Source organism: Mesoplodon bidens (assembly GCF_964165515.1).
Source record: "Mesoplodon bidens genome assembly, chromosome: 15".
Classification (NCBI taxonomy): Eukaryota; Metazoa; Chordata; class Mammalia; order Artiodactyla; family Ziphiidae; genus Mesoplodon; species Mesoplodon bidens.
The window spans coordinates 88,277,315-88,300,047 of NC_138171.1; the positions used below are offsets into that span (position 1 = coordinate 88,277,315).

At 48.1% G+C, this 22,733-nt stretch overlaps 2 long non-coding RNA genes and 1 pseudogene across 5 annotated transcripts in view; 1 reads left to right on the top strand and 2 right to left on the bottom strand.

The window, feature by feature from the left end:
• Positions 1 to 349: 349 nt before the first annotated feature.
• LOC308628665 overlaps positions 350 to 22,733 on the bottom strand; it is a 55,589-nt gene continuing 33,205 nt past the window's right edge. For 2 of the 3 annotated variants that reach the window (XR_014017563.1, XR_014017564.1), the window contains 3 exons: positions 13,176 to 13,252; positions 12,520 to 12,762; positions 350 to 948 (listed from right to left, as the gene is read on the bottom strand). This is a non-coding gene — a long non-coding RNA (uncharacterized lncRNA). The remainder of the gene's footprint in view (positions 949 to 12,519; positions 12,763 to 13,175; positions 13,253 to 22,733) is intronic. The other variant, XR_014017562.1, reaches the window with a different exon arrangement.
• Positions 14,502 to 15,215, bottom strand: LOC308628666. The gene is made up of 2 exons (XR_014017565.1): positions 15,135 to 15,215; positions 14,502 to 14,945 (listed from the first exon to the last, which is right to left on the bottom strand). It is a non-coding gene; the product is annotated as an uncharacterized lncRNA (long non-coding RNA).
• On the top strand, positions 15,268 to 21,086 carry LOC308628664 (putative ATP-dependent RNA helicase DDX28; annotated as a pseudogene). The gene is made up of 2 exons (XR_014017923.1): positions 15,268 to 17,043; positions 20,980 to 21,086. The product of XR_014017923.1 is annotated as a putative ATP-dependent RNA helicase DDX28 (transcript).

Consider the following 22,733-nt stretch of genomic DNA (forward strand, 5'->3'; position numbering starts at 1 on the left):
GCGGAGCGGAGGGCTGCGGACCGCAGGTAAGGGGACAGGGGTTGGTGGGGGTGGGTGGAGGAAGGAACGAGGAATTACACCAGAGCTGTTTGGTACAGGGGCAGAAACAGAAAACTCAGACGTACCCCTGCAGAGGCCATGGGAGTTAAGTTGTAAATGCTGCTGGCTTTCAGTAGCCGGCAGCCATTCTCTTCCTGTAGCTGATGGGATACAAAGCTCTACTGGGTTGTTCTTTGCACGGGATAGTCTTGTTTTGCAGAAATTCAGCTCAGAGCCATCCTTGATGTGTAAGTGTAAGGTCGGATCTTAAACAGCATCGTGAAACAGAGGAAAGCTTCAAGTGAGCTTTATTAGGGGGCGCTCCCGGGCGAGGTTCACTGGTCCGAGAGAAAGGGACCAGAGAAGTCGCCCCCGGGCAAGGGCTGGGCAAGATTTTATAGGGGAAGAAGGGAAAGGGTTGTGGTGAATCTGGGAGGGCGCAGGGTATTCCTTATCTGGTGGTCTCTTGGGGCGTCGTGGCACTATCTGGTGCCGGTTCCATCAGTCTTGGGACCGCTAGTCCCGTCCCTCGAAAGGTGGGAAGGCTGGGCCGGGTGGAAAGCCCCCAGGTCAGTTCCTGGAACTGGGTGGTCCGGAATGTCTCTAGGTCAGTTTCTGGAACTGGGTGGTCCGGAGAGTTTCGGTCTGATGCAACCTGTGAATCTGATTGCGTCCCCCTGCCTCGGGCCAATTGGCCTTACATCCCGACATCTTTGGTGTAATGGGGCGGCGTTCCGATCTCTGGCTACTTCATGCTGAATGGGGGCGTCGAAAGGGGAGTCGGGCGACCAGAGGTCCGAGGCTTAGGGGAGACCAGTGGGGGTTTCTGTAGGAAGTAAGGTGTAAGGACCGAGGAACATTTGGTTTGTGGCCACCCGAGAGACTTCCTCCATGCGCTGGCGAAGGAACCTAAGAAAATGGGGGGCAAACATGAGCAAGATACAGATGAGAATTAAGGGGCCTCAGATTGGTGTTAGCCAGGTATAGAGGGTGGATCGCCACCAATCGGGAATTGGGGAGGCGGACTGTTGGTGTTTGCGTTGGAGTTCTTCTCTTAAGCGATGGAGGGCGTTTACAGCAGCATTCCTCCTGTAGGCAGAGGCAGGTACCTCCTTTGTCGGCCGTCAGGAGATCCAGGGCTCATCGATTCTGGAGAGCGACTCGGGCTATGGAGGTGATTTGGCACTGGAGAGAGGAGATGGAGGCGGCGGAGCCTTCAATGGCTAGCTGGAGTTTATGTTCTAAGTCGCGGGATGTTGAAACACTATGTGTTAGAGCTCCCCCCCGCCCCCCGAGGCCTGCAGCGACCAGGGAGGAGGCGAGAGAGATGCCTGCGACCAGAGGAAGAAAGATAGCTCTTTTTCGTCGGGTAAAGGGTGGCGTGATTAGCGAGGAAAATTCATCTTGGCTATACAGTGTGAGTTGTGGGACGAGAGTAACGGGGATACGTGGGAAGGGGGAGGAAGAATTGATCTCTTTTGTGAGGGAACCATTGCACCACAAAAACATGCCTGGTGGTGCTTCAATTGATGTGTTTACCATGAGGGATGTGTTGCAAAGAAACCCAGTATCAGCTAGATTTGGGCGGCTGCCGTAACAGATGGTGAGATTTTTTTGAATCAAGGAATATGGGGACTTTTAACGGGGAAAAAGGTGGGTTTTGGGATGTGTAGGAAGTAGAATTGAAGGGTTGGTCGAGTGGGACAGCAGCCAAGGGTGGCCGGCCAAGCGAGGCACATAGAAAGCAGTCGGAGATGTTATACCTATTCCTGTGTGGTTGAGTATCTGTAGTGTTTGTTTGGTCAGTTCGGCTGCTGCTGCTAGGGCCCGAAGGCATGGTTGCCATCCCTGAATGGTTGGGTCTAGCTGTTTGGAGAGGTAAGCCACGGGGCGGTAGGAAGGCTCTACAGGCTGGGCAAGGAGTCCAGTGGCTATTGAGGCCCGTTCATCCACAAAAAGGTGAAAAGGTCGGTTTGGGTTGGGCAGAGAAAGGGGAGGAGAAGGTATCAGAGCGTTACGGAGGGTGAGAAAGGCCTGTTGAACGGCGGAAGGAGGGAGAGGTGAGGGGTCCTTGAGGGGTTTCCTTAGTGGCTAGATATAAGGGTTTAGCGAGGAGAGCAAAGTTAGGGATCCAGTGTAGGAAAAATCCTATAAGGCCCAAAAAGGAGAGAATTTGTTCCGCTGTTTCCGGAGGCTGGAGTTCACAGATAATCCAGGTGCGATCGGCTGTTATATCTTTTGTGGTAGGGGTAAGACGGAGCCCCAGGTAGGTTACAGAAGATACAGATAACTGAGCCTTGGCTGGGGAGACCCGATAACCGCGAGAGCCAAGGTGATTGAGGAGACCTGCCGTATGTTGTCTTGAGAGGCTGAGAGATGGGCTACAAAGGAGGAGGTCATCTACATATTGAAGGAGTGTGCTGGGGGTACGGGAGCAGGAAGTGAGGTCTTGTGCCAGCGCCTGACCGAAGAGGTGAGGACTCTCGCGGAAGCCCTGGGGAAGAACTGTCCAGGTGAGCTGACTGGAAGTATGAGTATCCGGATCCGTCCAGGTAAATACGAAGAGGAAATAGGAGTCGGGATGTAGGTGGATAGTGAAAAAGGCATCTTTGAGATCCAGAACCGTAATGTGGGTTGTGGATGGGGGGATATGGGAGAGCAAGGTGTATGGGTTTGGTACTACTGGGTGGAGAGGGATTATGGCTTCATTGATTAGTAGGAGGTCCTGGACTAGGTGATAATCCCCAGAGGCCTTGCAGACAGGCAGGATGGGGGTGTTTCAGGGAGAGTCACTGGGGATAAGGAGTCCCTGGTTTAGGAGTCCTGTGATAATAGGTTGTAGGCCCCTAAGGTGAGTCTCAGAGATAGGAAACTGGGGCCTTGATGGAAATTTGGAGGGGTCCTTCAGGCGGATGAGGACGGGGGAATGGTGTGTTGCTATTATGGGCTTAGAAGCATCCCAGACATGGGGATTGATTGGGTTCCGTGTGATTGGAAGAGGGGGATAGGAGGGGGAGGGTTCTAGAGACAGGCCGAGAAGAGGAAGCAGGAGTTGGGAGGAGGGGACCTTAGGGTCAAGTCTATCCAGCTGGAGGGAGGCCCCTAAGTGGAAAAGGACATCTCGGCCTAGCAAGGGAACTGGGCAGGATGGTATGACTAAGAAGGAATGAGTAAAAGGGAGTCCTTTGATATGACATGGGAGTCGACCGGTCTGGAGTGGGAAGGATGGTTTGCCATCAATACCCATGACCGAGATCTGGGAAGGAGAAACTGGCTCGGAATAAGTAGGCAGGACCGAATAGGCAGCCCCCGTGTCCACCAGAAATGAAATGGACTTATCCGCTACCTGTAGCGTTACCCTGGGCTCGGTGAGGGTGATGGGGGTCTTCGAGTCCGGGTGCCGTCAGTCGTCAGCCAATCCCAGCAGTTCGAGTGGTAATGCCATTGGGTCGGCCTGCACCCCACGTGGAGACGCTGAGGGAGGGCCAGTCGTAGGGCAGTCACTCTTCCAGTGGCCCGTTAACCCGCAGCTGGGACAGGGCTTAGAAGGAGGTCGGGGAATGGGACATTGGCGAGCCCAGTGGCTTTCTTTTCTGCATTTGAAGCAGGCCCCCGGCGGGGTTGCCTTTTGCGGACCCCATGGATGCTGTGATACATGGGAGATGGCCGGCCTTAGGGCGGCTACAAGAGGTTGGGTTTGGAGGGCCACCTTCTGGTGCATCCGAGCCTGTTAGCTGGATCCTGCCAAATCCTCAGGGCCATTGTAGACTTTAAAGGCCATCTTTACCAGATCTCGAATAGGGGTTTGAGGGCCGTCTTCTGCCCGTTTTAATTTCTTTCGGATGTCCGGGGCTGATTGGGTGATAAAATGGGTGGCTAGGACCGCTGCCCCTGCCAGGGTGTCAGGATCCAGTTGGGTGTAGAAAGTTAAGGCCACTGTAAGGCGATTGAAAAAGATAGCTGGATTTTCGTTAGGTTCTTGGATTATCTCTTTTAGTTTTTCAAAATGGACTACCTTATGAGCAGCAGCCTGCATGCCAGCCAGGAGGCACTGGATCATGAGGTCGTGTTTATGACGGCCATCTTGGCCATCCTGATAAGTCCAGCCTGGATTGGTACCAGGTACAGCAGTCACTCCGACAGGCATGGAGTTGTCGGTAAGGTGAACCTGATCTGCATGGTTTCGGGCAGCAGTTTGAATTCTCTTTCCCTCTCATCAGGGGTCAGAGTATAAGATAGGATCACAGAAATATCATACCAGGTTAGATCGTAAGCTTGAGAGAGGTAGCGAAATTATTTGATGTAGCGGGAAGAGTCCGCCGAAAAGGAGCCTAATAGCGTTTCTATTTGAGAGAGAACTTGGAGGGAAAAGGGAACATGAACTGTAACTAATCCTTCCGCTCCTTCTACCTCCCTCAGAGGGCAGAGATTTGGATCTTGGGAGGCGGGAGAGCGTGTATGTGCACTAATTGGCGAAGCAAGGGGCGTGGCAGGAGAAACCGTTGAGGGAGGCGAGGGAGCGGTTGGATGGGCCGGAGCGGCTGCGGGATGAGGAGGGACCGCTTCAGGGTTGGGTGGAGGCTGGAGAGGAGCTCTGGAGCGGGGAGAGGCGAGAGATTCGGGTGGGTCGCCTAGTGGAGAGGAGTCATCATCAAAGGAAATTAGGGGCTTGGATGTAGGAGATGTCTGTTTGGCAAGAAAGATCTGGGAAGTGGAACAATCGACGTAGAGGGAGGGGCGGGAGCGTAAATACCAGAAGGCCTGAACATAGGGGACCTCGGATCATTTGCCCATCCTGCGGCAGTAATTATCTAGATCACAGAGGATGTTAAAATTGAAAGTCCCTTCAGGAGGCCATTTGGATTGATTGTCTAGAGGATATTGTGGCCTGGCCACAGTGGAATAGAAAATAAGCCGTCGGCAAAGGAGAACTTGGGAGAAACCGAGGGCTGTAAAATTGGCTAGGAGACACCCCAGGGGTGTCTTAGAATCTGGTTTCGATTCTGAGGTTCCCATGACCCCCAGTCTGTCCCTGAGTGAATGGAGAAGGAGAGAGGCGTGCCTGGTCTCAGTCTCCAATTCACGGCAGGTCGGAGGGCAGTCAGGTGATTGGGACGTCTCCACAGTTCCATAGACCTCACTTGCTATATAGTCGGTCTTTTGATATATGCATTTAATAGGTATTTGTACACGTATGGTAACCCTAATCTTAATTTTTCCATTCACCCCACCTATCCTTTTAGATAAGCATACTTCTAAGTCTGTGAGTGTCTTTCTCTGTGGAAATATGTTCATTTGTGTTAGTTATTAGTTAACACCTATAAGTGATACCATAGGATATAGGTTTTTGCTTTCTGACTTACCTCATGTTCTGTGATTATCTCCAAGCTCATCTATGGTGCCTCAAATAGCAGTGTTTCATTGTTTTCCATGGCTAATATTCTGTTGTATAAATAGACCACTTCTTCTTTATCTGTTCATCTGTTGATGGACCTTTTGGTTGCTTCACTGTCTTGGCTATTGTGAATAAGGCTGCAGTGCAGATTTTGCAGCCCGGGTCTTCTCGATTCAGGTCTCAGGTGAGAGGCCCAGTGGTGTGACTGCTGGATTGAATGGTACCTCAATTTTTATTTTAATTGCAGCTCCCTTCTGTTCTCATTATTGGCTGTTACTTTACATCTCACCAGCAGCTAGAGGGTACACAGTTCTCTAAAACCCCTTCAATATTTATTGTTTGTAGTCTTTTTGCTGATGGCCAGTTGACTGGTGTGAGTTGAAACCTTTTTGTAGATTAGATTTGCGTCTAATAATTACTGAGGTTGAGCTTTTATCCATTTTCCTTTTTTTAAAAGAGAGTGAGCCAAATTAACCTCTTCATATTATTTTCTTGAAAAATTTGTAGTTTTGAATTTTTTTGGCCATTCCCTACCTCCGCACAGTTGTTTAGGGCAGGTGTCCTTTACAGCCCTGAGTCCTTCTGAATGTTAAGTGACCATTAGCTGTGGGTTTAAAGCCGCTCTTGTGGGAAACGGCCACAAGGCGGCAGCATTTCTACATTTCCAACTCTGGGTTTTTGGGCAACAGAGCTTTCCTGGAAATTGTGTTAGTAAGCAGCAAATTAGAGTGGAATGTGCCAGCGCAAAGCCCCAAGAGCATATATATCCTAAACTGTTTGCTTTTTAAATTTAATTTTTATTAATTATCAGAGCAAATTTGATAAAAATGTAGATTCTCCTAGGTGTACAGTTTCTGATTCATCCTATCAATGTATCTGTCTATTCCTCTTTGGATCCTTTCCCGTGTATATTATAGAGTGTTGAGTAGACCTCTCTTCGTATTTCATAGGTATTGTGTGATTATATATTTCATATGTATTAGTACATGTCTGTTAACCCCCATATCCTAATTCATACATTCCTTACACCTTTACATTTAGTTAAACATAATTTGGTTTTCTGAATCTATGTGTGTCCTTCTCTTGGAAATTATTTCATGGGTATCAATTCTTAGGTAACACCTATAAGTGATGTCATAGGATGTCTGTCTTTCGGTTTCTATCTTACTTCATGTTGGGTGATTATCTGTAGATCCTTCTATGGTGGTGCCAACGGCACTGTTCCATGCTTTTTCATGGCTAATATTCCATTGTGTACATGGACGACTTCTTCTTGGTGCATTTTTCTGTTGATAGACATTTTGGTTTCTTCCAGGTCTTGGCTATGGTACATGTTGCTGCAGTGCAGGGTTGCCAGCCCGTGTCTTTTTGATTCTGGTCTACTCATGTGATAGGCCCATTAGTGGGCCTACCAGATCACATGGTAGCTCCATTTTTACCCTTAAACGCACCTCCATTGTGTTCTCACTACTGGCTGTTACCAGGTTACATCCCACCAGCAGCTAAAGGGTACACAGTTCTCTAAAACCCCTTCAGCATTTATTCTTTGTAGACTTTTTTTTTTTTGCTGATGATCATCCTGAAGGCTGTGAGGTGAACGTTTTTGTACACTGGATTTGCATGGCTTTATTAATTCCTGATGTTAAGCCTTTTTCCATTCCTGTTTTTTTAACAAAAAAAGAAAGAAAAAGAAACAGAAAACAAATGTGCGTAAAATATGCCTCTTGAAACTGTCGTTTTGAAATGTGGACGTCTTTTGAATTTTTTGTTCGATATACGACCCCAGGATTTGTTTTCAGGGCAGGTGTGATTTACAGGCCTGCACTTATTTTGAATATCAACTGACCATTAGCGCTGGGATTAAAGCTGCTGTTGTGGGAAACGGCCACAAGGCGGCAGCATTTTTCCATTCCCAAATCTGGTTACTAGGGCAGCAGAGCCCTTCTGGAAGTCCTGTGCCTAGGTTGTAAATTAAAATGGAATGTGCCAGGAGAAACCCCCCTAAGTTTATCTTACATTAATTCTTGTTCGTTGTTTTAGTTTTTTAATCTGGGTAATGATTAGAATATTGTTTGTCCTAGGTGTACACAATCTGGTTCATTTGTGCATTATATATATATATATATATATATATATATATATATATATTTCTGTACAGAGCCAATTCCCATGTAAATTATTGCAGAGTGTTCCATAGACCTCCCTTGCTATATGGTCGGTCTTTTTAATATATGTATTTAATAGGTATTTGTACACGTATGGTAACCCTAATCTTAATTTTTCCATTCACCCCACCATTCCTTTTAGATAAGCATAGTTTGTTTTCTAAGTCTGTGAGTGTCTTTCTCTGTGGAAATATGTTCATTTGTGTCAGTTGTTAGATAACGCCTATAAGTGGTATCATAGGATATGTCTTTTGCTTTCCGACTTACCTCATGTTATGTGATTATCTCCAGGATCAACTATGGTGCCTCAAAGAGCAGTGTTTCATTGTTTTCCACGGCGAATATTCCATTTTGTACATGGACCACTCCTTCTTTTTCCACTCATCTGGTGATGGACATTTTGGTTACTTCCATGTCTTGGTTATTGTGAAAATTCCTGTAGTGCAGCTGTTGAAGCCTGTGCCTTCTCGACTCTGGACTTCTCAGGTGAGAGGCTCAGCAGTGGGCCTGCTGAATGGAATGGTGGCTCAATTTTTACGTTTAAACGCAGCTCCTTTCTCTTCTCATTATTTGCTGTTACCACTTTACATCTCACCAGAAGCTAGAGGGTACAGAGTTCTCTAAAACCCCTTCAGCATTTATTGCTTGTAGACTTTTTGCTGATGGTAGTTGACATGTGTGAGTTGAAAATTTTTGGAGGTTAGACTTGCATGAGTCTAATAATTCCTGATGTTGAGCTTTTACCCATTTTCCTCTTTTTTGAAAATGAGTGAGTAAAACTTACCCCTCCATACTATCTCCTTGAAAATTTGCCAGTTTTGAATTTTTTTGGCCATTCCCTACCTCCGCACAATTGTTTAGGGCAGGTGTCCTTTACAGCCCTGAGTCCTTGGGAATGTTAAGTGACCATTAGCTGTGGGTTTAAAGTTGCTCTTGTGGGAAACAGCCACAAGGCGGCAGCATTTCTACATTTCCAACTCTGGGTTTTTGGGCAACAGAGCTTTCCTGGAAATTGTGTTAGTAAGCAGCAAGTTAGAGTGGAATGTGCCAGCGAAAAGCCCCAAGAGTTTATATCTCCTAAATTATTGTTTGTTTTTTAAATTTAATTTTTATTAATTATCAGAGCAAATTTGATAAAAATGTAGATTCTCCTAGGTGTACAGTCTCTGGTTCATCCTATCTGTCTATTCCTCTTTGGATCCTTTCCCGTGTATATTATAGAGTGTTGAGTAGACCTCTCTTCGTATTCCATAGGTATTGTGTGATTATATATTTCATATGTATTAGTACATGTCTGTTAACCCCCATATCCTAATTCATACATTCCTTACACCTTTCCATTTGGTTAAACATAATTTGGTTTTCTGAATCTATGTGTGTCCTTCTCTTGGAAATTATTTCATGGGTATCAATTTTTAGGTAACACCTATAAGTGATGTCATAGGATGTCTGTCTTTCGGTTTCTATCTTACTTCATGTTGGGTGATTATCTGTAGATCCTTCTATGGTGGTGCCAACGGCACTGTTCCATGCTTTTTCATGGCTAATATTCCATTGTGTACATGGACGACTTCTTCTTGGTGCATTTTTCTGTTGATGGATATTTTGGTTTCTTCCAGGTCTTGGGATGGTACATATTGCTGCAGTGCAGGGTTGCCAGCCTGTGTCTTTTTGATTCTGGTCTACTCATGTGATAGGCCCATTAGTGGGCCTACCAGATCACATGGTAGCTCCATTTTTACCCTTAAACGCACCTCCAATCTGGTCTCACTACTGGCTGTTACCAGGTTTCATCCCACCAGCAGCTAAAGGGTACACAGTTCTCTAAAACCCCTTCAGCATTTATTCTTTTAGACTTTTTTTGCTGATAATCATTCTGACGGCTGTGAGGTGAACGTTTTCGTACAGTGGACTTGCATGGCTTTATTAATTCCTGATGTTCAGCCTTTTTCCATTCCCATTTTTTTAACAAAAAAGGAAAGGAAAAGAAACAGAAGCCAAATGTGCATAAATTATGCCTCTTGAAACTGTCGGTTTGAAATATGGACGTCTTTTGAATTTTTTGGTCTATATATGACCCCAGGATTTGTTTTCAGGGCAGGTGTCATTTGCAGGCCTGAAATTATTTTGAATATCAACTGACCATTAGCGCTGGGATTAAAGCTGCTGTTGCGTGAAACGGCCACAAGGTGGCAGCAGTTCTCCTTTACCAAATCTGGTTACTAGGGCAGCAGAGCCTCAATGGAAGTCGTGTTCTAGATTGGAATTTAGAATGGAATGTGCCAGGAAAAAGCCCCTTAAGTTTATGTCTCACTACTTCTTGTTCATTGTTTTTAATTTTTATTTTTTATCACAGCAAGTTTGATTACAGGGTTTGGCTTGTTCTAGGTGTGCAAGATGTGGTTCTTTTACACATAAACATATGTCTATTCTTCCTGGGATCCTTATCCCATGTACGTTATGACAGAATGTTGAATAGTCTTCTCTTGGTATTCCGTAGGTCTTTGGTGATTATATATGTCTACTGTGTTTGTATATGTCTGTTAACCCCAATATCCTAATGTATCCAATCCTCACACCTTTCCATTGGTGAACCATAAATTTGTTTAATGAATCTCTGATAGTAGCCCTTCTCTGTGGGAATATCTTCACTGGTATCAATTTTTAGGTAACACCTATAAGTGATATCATACAATATGTGTCTTTCTCTTTCTGACTTACTCCAGGTTGTGTGATTACATCTAGAATCATCTACGGTGCTGCACAGGGCAATGTGTCCTTTTTTTCCTTGGCTAATATTTTGTCTGTACTTGTACCAGTTCTTCTTTGTCCACTCATCTGTTGCTGGACTTTTTGGTTACTTCCATATCTTGGCTATTGTAATACTGTGCAGTGCACATTTGCCTTCCTGTGCCTTTCCAATTCTGTCTTCTTTGGTTATAGGTCCAGGAATGGGCCTGCTGAATGATATTGTAGCTCAATGTGTACCTTTTAAAGGCATCTCCATTCTGTTCTCATTAGTGGCTCTTTCCAGGGTACATCCCACTGAAAGTTGAGGGTATGCATTTCTCCACACCTTCAGCATGCATGCATGCATTCATTCATTCATTCATTCATTTATTTATTTTCGTTTGTTTGTTTTGCGGTACACGGGCCTCTCACTGTTGTGGCCTCTCCCGTTGCGGAGCACAGGCACCCGCGGCATGTGGGATCTTCCCAGAACGGAGTACGAACCCGCGTACCCTGCATCGCAGGTGGACTCTCAACCACTGCGCCACCAGGGAAGCCCCAGCATTTATTGATTATGGGTTTCGTGCTGAAGGTTATTCTGAGGGGTGTGAACTGATACCTCTTTGTGGTTGAATTTCCGTGTGTCTCATAATCCCTTGACATTAAGCTTTAAGGCATGTCCTTCTTATTTTTCAAACTGTGATTACAGCTTAGCTCTTCAAAGTGTTTTCTTAAAGTATGTGTCACATTTTGAAATTTTTTGGCCATTACCTCCCTCAAGATATTTTGAGGGCAGGTTTCATTTACAGCCCTGCAGTACTTGTTCACATGAAGTGACCATTAGCACAGGCTTTAAAGCTGCTTTTGCAGGTAACGGCCAGAGGATGGCAGCCTTTCTAAGTTCCCCACGCTGGTACTAGGGAAACAGACCTTCCTGCCAGTGGTGTTCCTCGGTTATAAATTAGAGAAGAATGTGCCCAGATAAACCCCCAAATGCTTACGTCTCCTTACTTATGTTTGTTTTTAAATTTAATTTAAACTTTTTATTGGAGTAATATTCCATTGTGTACATGGACCACTGCTTCTTGGTGCACTCTGTTGATGGACATTTTCGTTGCTTCCAAGTGTTGGCTATGGTAAGTATTGCTGGAGTGCAGAATTGCCAGTCTGTGAGGTTTTGATTCTCATTTTCTCAGGTGACAGGTCCAGCAGCGGGTATGACTGATGCCTGGTAGCGCAATGTTTCCCTTTTCAAAGCACCTCCATTGTGTTTTCATTAGTGGCCCTTACCACATCCCCCTTAGAACGGAGGGTACGCACTTCTCCACAATCGCTTCAGCATTTATTGCTTGCAGCATTTTTGCTAATGGCCATTCTGACTGCTGTGAGCTGATAGGTTTTTGTAATTTGGGTTTGCGTGTCTTTACAAATACCAAAAATTCATCATTTTTCCAAGCCGTTTTTGTTTCTGTTTTAAAAAAAGGAGAACAAAGTGTGCATACAATATACCTCTTGAAATTGTCTTCTTGGAAGGTTGCCCTCTTTTGAATTTCTTATTCGATTTTCGACCCCAGGAATTTTTTGGTGGACAGGTGCCATTACAGAACTGCACGTTTGGTGAATAGTTAGTGACCATTAGCAGTGGGTTTAAAGCTGCTGTTGTGTGAAACGGTCACAAGGAGGGAGCATTTCTTCATTCCCCAATCTGGGTAGTAGGGCAGGAGAGCCTTTCTGGAAGTCGTGTTCCTAGGTTGTAAATTAGAATGGAATGTGCCAGGAGAAACCCCCATACGTTTATGTCTCATTACTTCTTATTGGTTGTCTTAATTTTTGTAATCGGGGTAATGATTAGAATATTGTTTGCCCTAGTTGTACACAATCTGGCTCATTTGTACATTATATATGTCTATTCATATACAGATCCTCTTCCCATGCAAAATATTACACAGTGTTCCGTAGACCTCCCTTGCTATATGGTCGGTCTTTGTGACACATGTATATAATATGTATTGGTATATGTAACACTGATCTTAATTTATCCATTCCCCCCACCTTTCCTTTTAGATAAGTATAGTTTTTTCCTACATCTGTGAGTGTCTTTCTCTGTGGAAATATCTTCCTGTGGGTCAGTTATTAGATAACGCCTATAAGTAATATCATAGGATATAGGTCTTTTGATTTCCAACTTACCTCATGTTCCATGATTATCTCTAGGCTCATCTGTGGTGCCTCAAAGAGCAGTAATTCATTGTTCTCCATGGTGAATATTCCATTGTGTACATGGACCTCTTCTTCTTTATCCATTCACCTGTTGATGGACATTTGGGTTGCTTCACCATCTTGGCTATTGTGAATAAGGCCGCAGTGCAACTGATACAGCCTGTGTCTTCCCGATTCTGGACTTCGCAGGTGAGAGGCCTAGCAGTGGGCCTGCTGCGTCGAATGGAAAACGTAGGGAGTAACCAGGCGAAGTCAGTTACCATGGCAGCCCTGGGAAAAACATTACCAAGTGACACTAACACTCCCAGGAGCCTACATTTGTTTCCACAATAGGTAAACCTTTCTCATTTCTAAAGTACTATACTGTGAAATATGCATCTCAGTCACAATTAGAGGTTACTCAGTGTCTGCTGTGAGTGGGAGGAAAACAGAAGGGCCTTACACAGTACCTAAAGCAATGACAAGAAGAAACTAGGGTCCATGGGCAGAGACAGACAGGCTCAGTCAGGCTCCTATCACTATGACATTCTGAGGAGATCACGTTGTAAGGGCTCGAGCACGAGAAAGCAGCCACTAACCAGCTACCCTGTCTCAAATATTTGGAGAAAGTCAATGCAAATACATACCTATGTATTCTTCTTTTCTGATCATTCTTTCAGTGTAGCCCTTCTGGCTTTGTGCAAAGCGATTCTTTGTTTTGTACCTAAAAAATGAGTGGCACATGTAAATGGATGAAACTTGTCAGAGCAGACATCCAACGAGCACTTCAGCTAATGAACGAGGAGCTCCGAGTTCTGGGAAAGAATCGTAAAAGTGGTGTAGAATCACAGTGTCTTAGAGCATCCTTTATATCAACTCCCCTCTATCATATCACCAATCAGTGGTCATCAGCCTATACGTGAACTTTGCAGTGACAGGAAACCCAGCACTGTCTAGACACATATACGCACTTCTAGTTGCTACAGCAGTCTGTATCAAATTCAGAATCTGACTCCCTGTCACGCATCAGTCCCAGTCTGCCTTCTGCAATGGTACACCCCATGGCACACCTCATCTCTTTTCCATCTGGCACATTTCCCAAACACATGAGGACAATTTTGTTCTTCCTAAAGCTCTCTTCTCCCACGTCACCCTCCTAAATCACTCCTTCCTTCCTGTGTTTATGACTTTGAGGAGCCCCCAAGGTTTTCTCATCCCAAGGCCATGACAAGCAATGGCATCAGTGTGCCTGCTACAGATTCTGGGAAAGGGGCAGGGCCACACAAGGGTCTGGCAAATGTGACTGACAACCTGAAGGGAGAGTACATGTGAGAACCTCAGCCTCTCTTCGGTCCTCAGCCTCTATCCAAGGTTTCTCCATAGCACACTATTGACATTTTGGGCCAGATAATTCTTTTGGGGTGGTGGGGAGGGCTGTCCTATGCCTTGTACGATATGTAGTAGCATCCTGGCCACTACCCACTAGATATCTGCAGCACCGCCCCACCCGCCCCCACACCCCGGATGTGACAAAGAAAACTGTCTCCAGCCATTGTCAAACGTTCTGGAGGACGGGTGATGGCAAAATCACCCTCACTCAGGAGCCACTGCTCTTTCCAATGACTCTGTTCCCTCATGAGGACTCAAAACCCTCTCCTCTGCTGGCTTAGCATTCAACTCTCCAGAACGTCTATCGTGTATCAAAATGCTATTTGAAATTTGATAGTATTTATCTCTATAACGGTGTCTGATGAAAGTAAAACCCTTTCGCCAGATGTTAAGAACCTCCCAGGTGATTAATCCACGTTTACCTTATCTCCTACCCAAGACACTGGAAATTACAGAAATGATCGGACACCCATTTTCGGTATCCGTTCAGGAAGTACCTGTTGTCTAAGGCTTTTTGGCAACCTGAACAACTGAATTAAAGTAAAATATTCTGCCTGACCGTGGCTTTGTGAGACAAGACACAAACCTGTAGCAGGACCCTCCTCTCTGCTGTTTACGGAATTGAGGTATCTGACTGGAAAGCCGTTGGAGGTGAACTACCCAAGAAAGCAGTGGGTTCAGGATGAGAATTTGGAAAGGGTGACAAGGGAGGGGAGAATGAACCTCAGCTGAAAAGAAAGGGGAAAAGTACCAAGAGATGAGTTCTCTTGACTGAAGAGAAGATACGCTGAAAGCCATCAGCTTGCCCTCGGGGCCCTCAGCTCTCTGGGGAGCTCTAAGGGAAGGGTGAGCCTGGACCTACGACTCCGGACTCCTGGTCTCGGCCCCCAGGCCTGACCGTTCACTCAGACTCTCAATAAATACTTGTATTCAAAGACCTTACACGGGGACCACATCTGGGAAAACATCGCCGCACCCTCATCGTAAGTCACAGGGGGAGACCCGAACTGGCCAAGCCATGACAGGAGCTGTGAGGGCGACAAAAGAGCACAGCAGGGATCGGACATCGGATCGCCAGAAGCCCTCCGCCCTCCTGGTTCGTAATGCCAGGGCCCCATCGCCGCGTATCGCCGGACCCCGGTCCTGCCTCCGTCGCACACCCTTCCCCAAGGTTGGCGGGGGTCTGGAGTCACCATCCCCGGTTCGGACCTACACACCTCGCCGCTGCTGAGCTCTACACATCCCGCTCCTTCCACACAGTTCGCCGAGTCCGCGGGCCTTACTGAGCCGCGCCGGCCACCGTCCGCGAGGCCTTGGCGCACCTGTGACGTCACTGTCGTGCGCCTCTCCCGCAACGAGGGGCGTATGGCTCTCGCACGGCGGCTGCGGCTGTTGTCGCTCGCGGCTCGGTTGCTTCTGGCGCCTCGCCGGGACCTGACGGTCTGCGGTCCCATCGAGCCCCTGCCCGTGGTGCGCATCCTGCGGGCTCTACAGCGGCGGCAGGAAGAGCGGCAGAGTGGGCAGCGGGAACCCCCCGCGCCCGATGCTGGCGCGTCCTGGGCTGACGCTGATGTCAGTGCGGCGACCCGACTTGAACCAGCCGGCTCACCTCACGCTGGGCTCTTGGAACCCGCGCCACTCTCTTCGTGGGGCTGGAGGAATCGGTCCACCCACGCGGACCATTTCTCCATCGAGTGCGCGCAACATGAGGCTCCAGCGCTGCGGAACCTTTCGCCCAAGGGCAGCTGCACTGAAGTGTGTCTGGAGCTCCCCGTTCTGAGCGCACTACAAGAGGCTGCTCCTGAAGTTGTTCGGCCCACAAACGTGCAGTCGAGTACCATTCCCCCACTTCTTCGCGGCCGCCACATTCTCTGCGCCACAGAAACCGGCAGTGGCAAAACTCTCAGCTACATGCTACCTCTCCTTCAACGGCTGTTGGGCCAGCCAAGGCTGGACCCCTGTCGTATCCCTGCTCCTCGAGGCCTGGTTCTTGTGCCTTCTCGAGAATTAGCCGAACTGGTACGTGCCGTGGCCCAGGCCTTGGGCAGCTCCTTGGACCTCCAGGTGCGGGAGTTAGGGGGAGGCCATGGCATGAGGAGGATCCGGCTGCAACTGTCCAAACAACCTCCAGCAGATATTCTGGTGGCCACTCTGGGGGCTCTGTGGAAGGCCCTGTAAACTCAACTGATCAGCCTGGAGAAGCTCTCCTTCTTGGTGTTGGATGATGCAGACATGCTGTTGGATGAAATCTTCCTGGAACTGGTGGATTACATCTTGGAGGGGAGCCATATAGCAGAAGGCTCAGCTGACATAAAAGACCCCTTCAATCCCAAAGCTCAGTTAGTGCTGGTGGGTGCCACATTTCCCGAAGGTGTAGGCCAGCTGCTGAGTAAAGTTGCCAGCTTAGACTCTTTAACCCCCGTTACCAGTGACAAGCTCCACTGCATCATGCCTCATGTCAGACAGACATTCATGAAGCCGAAGGGAACAGAGAAGGTGACTGGGTTGGTACAGATCCTTAGGCAGCATGACAGAGCATATAGGACTGGCGCCGCAGGAACTGTTCTGGTGTTCTGTAATTGCTACAGCGCTGTGAACTGGCTGGGGTATATATTCTGGATGACCACAAAATCCAACACTTAAGACTGCAGGGACAAATGCCAGCCTCAATGAGAGCAGGCATCTTCCAGTCCTTCCAGAAGGGCTCCCGAGACATTCTTCTCTGCACAGACATCGCCTCTCAGGGCCTGGACAGCACCCAGGTGGAGCTAGTCATCAATTATGATTTCCCTCTCACCCTGCAAGACTACATCCACAGAGCAGGGAGGGTGGGCCGGGTGGGGATCGAGGTGCCAGTCACTGTCATCAGCTTTGTGACCCATCCCTGGGACGTGAGCCTGGCTCAGAAGATTGAACTGGCAGCTTGCCAGAGGAGAAGCCTTCCAGGACTGGGGTCCTCAGTGAGAGAGCCTTTGCACCAGCAAACCTTATTGCAGCAGGCTTATATATGATGCCATAACAGGGACCTTTCCCTCTGTGCTGGATGGGTGAGCACACTTGTCAGTAGGGTGCTCTGGGCTGCCTAGTCACCTTCTGAAGACCCGGGCTGCTGTCTGGCTTCAAAAGGTAAGTTGCTGGCCAACACTTGAGGGTGAACTACTGAGCTTGGCTCTCTGTAGTCTTTCACGTGAAGAATAATGTCGATCTTGGCTCTGTATTATGTCATGGTTTCTAACAATAAGCGATGTTTCTATGGGTTCCCCTTAATAACAGTTTCCACTGGGGCAGAATTCAGTAGACCCTGAGAAGATGCACACTCCAAACTACCACACTTAGGACGAAGGCTCTTTCAATTGATGTTTTAGTTTAAATTTTGTTTCCTGCCCCCAAACATCCATTAAGCCTCCAGGAGAAGGAAAAGGGGATGTGACTAGCAATAAAGAGAAATTTTCTTCACAACAATGGCCATGGCAAGCTTAGGCACTTTTGGTGAAATCTCTCTGGGAAGTACTGGCAGAGGAATAAAAGGCAAACTGACACAGAAATATTGCTTGGTGTGCATTTCCAGGCTCTGCCTTCTTTCTCATCTCTTGGTGGCAGGTGGAGGAAGAGAAGAAAAGGTTAAACTTTTTTATAAACCAGCAGAATAAGCTTATAACATCCTCTCACTATCTCTGCATAGGTTCTAGTCTCTGCAGCATTATATAAGCTTTGCCCAATGTAATGAACTGTTGAAAGTCAAATGTAATACTTCACCAAACAACTTAAAAATGCTTGCGCACTGGAAAGGGTTAAGTTGCAGAGAACACAAATGGACCCAGAGCAACCTTTGCCGAAAGAGAATACTGTGCTAAATGTACAGTCATAGCTCTTTTCCATATGAAGAAACAGTCAGAAGGATAAAAGAACTTGGTCAAAATCACAGAAGTCAGTAGGAAAGAATCTGGTTTGTCTGTCCTCAGGGTTGTGTTCTTTAACCACCAGGCTAGCTTTTCTCAAATCTGATTCATGCATAGAATAACTATACACCTCTGCTTGCCTTGAATATTCCCTGTTTATACATATGCCTGCTGCAGTTTTTAATATTGCCCACTTTGACTCCCAAAAGCAACCGAGAATACACAATAATTTGGTCTCTCTATCCATGGACCACTGTGGTGGGACTGCCCAGGAAGCTTATGAAAAGTGCAGCTTCCTGAGCCCTACTCCAGATCTAGATAAGTTTTCTGAGGGTTGGCTCAAGAATCCAGGTACAAGGCTTTTTAAGTGGTTTGGTGGAACCCCCCAGGTGATTCTCTCGCTCTCTTAAGTTAATAAACCGTTTATTCTGCCTCCCCCAGATGCCCAGCCAGGTCCTGTTAAGGTAGGAGTCCCCACACCACATCAGAGGGATGCTCCCAGCCAAGTAATCTCCGGAGCCTTGGAGATTCTGAATGGTCTCATGCTGGCCCACCTGCCGTGACAAACCTCCGCCAGAGCATTCCCCTTCACATTTTACCTTCTACCACTCCCAAAGGCAGTCTGCTCCAATGAGGCCTGACTTCGTCTGTCCTAACGGGCACCCACTGATTCAAGCAGTTTAGGGATAGAAGGTGCTGTGGTTCTCAACCAGGGTAAAAGGGTAGTCCAAGCAGTCTCTACCTCATGGGCACATCCCCTCTGCAACAGCCCCAGTAAACGAAGGTCCCATCTTTGCTTTTTCAAGGTCGGCAACAGGGAGTCCCCTCCTAAAGAAGGTTCTCTCTCATTGCCACACTATCAAAAGCTGCCCCAGATGTGGTTCCTTCCTGTGGGCCTGATCAGGCTAAGGGCAGAGTTGTCTCTTTCCTTCTCTGAGTCGGACCAAGTTGTCTTACTAACCCCTCTTCACAGTGTTGACCATGATTTTCACGGGGGCTGCTGCTGAGCCTTTATCTCATCCTTTCATGGTGGAGAGAGAGAGGATTATAATGATTTTTACTTCTAGGGGAGAGGGGAGTGTAATGATTATGTTGTCATTTTGTATTATGTCCTTTTGTCATGAATTTGTTTTGAATTTCATATTAAAATGGGCCCACCATTCCCACTTTGTGAGGTCATTCAGCACCCTCATTTTGCACCTTTAACATCTCTCTCAGTATCACTTGGAAATGTTTGAAACGGCATGAGCTTGTCCTCACATTCCTATCAGCTGTAAATCCGGAGCCCCGACATGAACGTAACCATTGAGCAGAACCCCTCTCCACTAGCTGTGTAACACTGGGTAGGCTCCTTAACATCTTGGTTTTTCTAAGCCCTCAGGTGTAAAAATGTGAGGGTTCTATGAATTTATATTTGGGGCAGGACAAGGTCGAGAAGAGTGTGTCTTTGCTTGTATTCTTCCAAACTGGAATGTCTTCCCTCTCTTCCCCATGGGTCCAAATCTCACTTGTCCTTCAGGCCCACTGCCAAGGAGCCTTCCCTGATTCCCCAGTCCACACAATTCTCTGCCTCTTAGGGTCAGTGCCATACAACCTAGCTGTCTCAACGTTAATCTTGCCTCTCAAGCCAATTTCAGAATGTGGGTCTCTCTTGCCCTCCTGTACCAGCCCACCTGCACGCCCCACGTGGGGTGTCTACTAGACTAGGGCATGGGTGGGGAGGCCTAGGTGTGAGGGGCCAGGCAGAGTACCTCTGCCTCCACCCTGCTCTCCTCCACAAAACTGCCCCTCCTCCTGAAGCCTGACCGCAAGTCACAGGTTCCTTTTTATGACCTCACTGGGTAGTGATGACCTCACAGGCCTTCTCACAGTTTCCATGGCAGCGTAACTATGGAAACGTGCTGCTCTCAGAGAAACTTCCCTACCAGTTCTCCACCAGATACCAATCTCTTTGGTTGTCTGAGAGAGAATGTCTGACCGGATCGTCTATATTTACTCAAACCTGTGCTCTGTTCCCTGACTGGGCAGTGCAGCAGGTACACCGAGACCGGGCACCTGTAGAAGAGGCATGGTGTACACACAACCTCACCTGGCTGCCACATGTTCCTGTGGGGCTTGCCCACTATGTAAACCTCAGCACTTTCCCAGCTGTAAGTAATACCAGTGACCTGGGACACCTTCAGGGTCCCACAGTGCTCACTGCTGAGGACAAGTGAAAGGTCATCCCTGAACTAGTGTTCAGGAAGCTTCTGATCTTTATAAATGTAGCCTTCCGCTTTGGGCTACAGGATGCTTCTACTCAGACCCTTTCCTGATTGGCCTCTTAGCAAAAGACAAGCGCATTTTTGTTGGCAGATGGTAAACGGAGCAGTTTGAGGAAGACGGCCACTCTTGAACCGCACCTTCAAACCCAGGCGCCTCTGTGCTGCCATGTACACATCTATATCGGTCCCTTCAGACACATCCCATACTGAGCTGCTGAGTACTAGGGGAGAGGGTGGTGCCCTATTCATGGGAAGACCGGAAGGACCAAGGGGCGTGATGAAGCGCTAGTGAGACTGGAGGGCTGAGCAGACGGTGTCCCAGGAGGCTGGGTGGATGTGAGCCTACACTTGGTACCCAGAACCCGGTTCTGAGTCTCCTGATCACTCTGCCTCAGTATTTGGCCTTGTTCTAATCTAGATAAAAGTATCAGAGGGCTAGAGTTCAGTGTGGTTGTAACAGGCATTATAAATGGGGCCCAAGAGGGGTTGCCAAAGTGGGAGGGGTCCTTAACCAATTTATATTAGGTTATCTTTTTCCAAAACTTGAAAGACGTTTCCATTAAAGCCTCAGAAGTGACACACTGCAAGAAATGTTTTCTCTGTTGTGGAAAGGAGAGATGGAGAGGATCATGATTGCAATTTCTTTCGGGTTCTACTGTTTTCCCTGGCAATGGTGAAGAGACTACCTCACCTGATGCAGCCGTAGGCTCTAGGAATTGCTTTTGCAGCCAGTGTCCCTTCTCTAGGGACTCATAGAGGTGATGGGCCAAGTCTGTGTTTGGGATGTCAAGTAGATTAAAGGTCTTCAGCCAGAAACTGGGAGAGACATGAGAGAGGGAAATTCTGGCAGGAGACTGTGTACAGCAGAAGTGACTGATCAGTTCTGATTTTCTTTGCAGCAGCTGTGGCTCCCATTTCTCCTCCTAAACCTGGTCACTACCATGTCCTCAACCGAGGGTGTGGAGAAACGCAGTTGGGCCGGCATGGGGAGACATACTGCCTGGTTGGTGCTACCGGGCCTACGGGGATGCTCCTTTGGCCATGCCAGCAAAGGCGGAAGCCGAGAAGCCAGTCCCCAGATGTGCTCCCGAGAGAAAGCACGCTCCAGAAGAGTCGGACGAAGATCTCGGTTGCTCCAGACCCAAAATCCGGCGATTGTAGCATGGTACCAGGAGGCGGACTCCACAGAATCTTGCTGGCTGAACCATTCTGAAGACAGGGCAATGGTTTAACTGCCTAAGACAGCGAATGCCTCTTCCTGCAGTGACCCCTCCCGCCCCCTCCCCCACTGCCCACTACCACAGATTAGAACCTGCGTCGTTCTGTCTGAGCCTTCCTCAGCCAGGAGCCTCCCTGCACACTAAATGGCCATAAGCCAGGAGCCTCAGAAAGTGAGGTTTGAAATGAGAGTCTGCCCTGAACATCCCAGGGCGGAAGCTGGCCTGGAAGAAAACCTGGCATTCCTCTGCTCAATCCTCACGGGCCCCTTTGTGAGCTGGAGAAAGTGAAGTCTGCACTTTGCGAGCCGAGGAGGATGCAGGAGCAGAGACAGGGTGCAGAGAAGCCTTAGCAGTCTACCACATGGGCTCCTGCCCTGAGCCATTGTCAGCGGCCACCACCACAAACCAGGGGGGAGCTGGACTTTTTGAAACTGAAAGCAGCAATCTGTGGCTTCCCAAAGAACCTCCTGCCTGGGGTCTCAGGAGGCAGGACAGAGAGGCCCAGGAAGCCCTGCTCCCTGAAGCAAGAACAGGATGGAGAGTCAAGCAGCACGTACCCCGCCCCGAGGTTCACATGCTCCTTTATTGCCAGCCCTTTCTGTCCCCAGTGGGGTCCCTTACTGCTCAATAAAATGTTTTTCTGTAACAGATTTGTAGGGTCACCAGTGCTCAGACTTAGGTCACTACCCCTGTGCTAGGCACTCCTGCCACCTGGGAAAGGTTCCAAAGGTGGAACAGCTCCAGGGGGTGCCAGGGATCAGAGCAAAAACTTGAGAGGCTGGGGATGCAGGAGTTTGGGCACAGTCCCTAAATCATCTCAGTGGTTGAGCTGCTGTGAGAAGGCACATCCCCCAGTGTGCGTGTGTGTGTGTGTGTGTGTGTGTGTTGGGGGGAGGGGGTCCCTAGAGGAGGCAGCTAGAGGGAGGGCCTGAGGCTGGAAATGGGGAATGGCGTGCGGCCTCTGAGCAAGCACAGGCACTTAGCCCTTGAGGTTTCTGGGAAAGCTAGAGCCACAAGGGCCACGAGATAAGGCAAGTGTAGCAGCAGAACCCAGGTGCCAGGTCTTTCTTCAGAACCTACACTTCTCCACGAGGCCGGGCCTTCCACGCTGAGGTAGGAGGGATCCTGGCCAGAAGGTCAGCCAGCAGCTCTGGGACGAAGGTTGCTGCGGTGGAGGCTCTTCTGCCATGGAAGCGACTTCATTTCCTTCCACACAAATAGCCTACTGACTGAGTTCCTGCTCTGTTGAGTAAAAGGGTGTTGACTCTCCCCAGAAGGTTGTTCAGTTCACACCCCAAAAGTCCCTCTATTCAGGCCCTGGGGAGGTGTAGCAGCTCCTGAGGGCGCTCTCCTGAGGCTGGCTGACAGAAGTGGGGGAGGTTCCTGATAGTTCCCAAGCGCTGGTTCAAGTCCCCAGAGAATGGTCATGCAGG